At 64.1% G+C, this 1,255-nt stretch overlaps 1 non-coding gene across 1 annotated transcript in view; it reads left to right on the forward strand.

Moving 5' to 3' along the window:
- The first annotated feature begins 1,164 nt into the window (after positions 1 to 1,164).
- Positions 1,165 to 1,255, forward strand: part of LOC131931117 (small subunit ribosomal RNA) — a 1,846-nt gene continuing 1,755 nt past the window's right edge. The window contains exon 1 of the ribosomal RNA XR_009384238.1: positions 1,165 to 1,255. This exon is cut by the window's right edge and continues 1,755 nt beyond it. This is a non-coding gene — a ribosomal RNA (small subunit ribosomal RNA).

Raw genomic sequence — 1,255 nt, forward strand, 5'->3', positions numbered from 1 at the left:
CTTTAACGGCGGACTCCCGGTCCAGCCCCATGGGTTACCCGTGAGCCGGGGCCTCGTTAGCCTGGACGGCTCCGATGTGACCGCGGATTGTTGTGGCCCGCCTCAGCCCGAGTCGAGATCACCCTTCCGATCGAAGGTGGACGCCATAGGGCGCCCGGGATAGCCCGGGGCGCTGTTCGTCACCCGAGCGCAGGGGCGCCGGGAGACGCCCCCGGTGAAGTTTGGCGGGTGATTCTGGTAGAGCTCCCCACCCCGATCGCAGGACACCCCTCGCCGCCCGCCCAGGTGTCGAGGTGGCCGCGGGGGAACTCGGGGCGTTTTGGCTCCCCCTTGTGCCGGAGCGGCGCCCTCGGTCCCAGAACGCCCCTGGCGGGTGATTCGCATGCCCCCTGGGGTGGGGAACGCGGGTGGGTGGTCGTAAAGCGTGTAACCGCAGTGGGGGCGGCCCCTTAGTCGGGGGCGCCAAAGTTGGCACCCCACCTGGGGCGCCCCCCGGAAGTGTGGCGCCCGCGCGAGTGAGCCCCGTAGATGCGCCCCGACACCCCCGCGCCGCCCCCCGGGTCGCGGCACCCCCGGCGCCCTCCGTGCGGGCTCCCCTCATGGGGCGGCACCCCGGTCCTCCCCGAGACTATGTACCCGATTTTTCGGTTTAACACTAGAGGTATGGGCAGAAATACGGCGGTTAAAACGGTCTGTATCTACTATTGTGGAGGTGAGTGTCGGTGAAGCCTCTATGTGACGCTAGGATCCGCGCTCCCTCGCAGCCAGCGACATGTGCCCGATCTGACCGTGCGTGGCTCAGTCTCCCGACTAGCTTCCCGGTAAAATGCGGGCTCGGCGCGCAGGTCGCGCCAGTGAAGGTAAAAGTACGTGTCCGTAGCGTGAAGCCAGCGGCGACGCGCAGTGCTAACGCAACCAAGCAGTATTGGTGGCTCGATAAAAGTCTCGCACTGGCCCAGCCCTCGGAACGGGCGACGGGTCTGCAAAACGCAGTCGGCTCGATGCAAATCGAGAGATTTCCCGGCGACGCCGTGTTTACGGTGAAGGGGGAAATGTGAGCGGTCCGATGTGAAAAAATCCGGGAATGCCGGGATCCGTTCTCTCGCTAGAGCGTTGTCTCCCGTCCCGCGATGTGTTGTGGAAAAACGTCTCGCAAACGATAGCTATCTGGTTGATCCTGCCAGTAGTCATATGCTTGTCTCAAAGATTAAGCCATGCATGTCTAAGTTCACACTGTCCCATGGTGAAACCGCGA

The sequence above is a fragment of the Physella acuta genome, unplaced genomic scaffold (genome assembly GCF_028476545.2).
Source record: "Physella acuta isolate Inbredline_101_S28 unplaced genomic scaffold, ASM2847654v3 ptg001893l, whole genome shotgun sequence".
Lineage (NCBI taxonomy): Eukaryota > Metazoa > Mollusca > Gastropoda > Physidae > Physella > Physella acuta.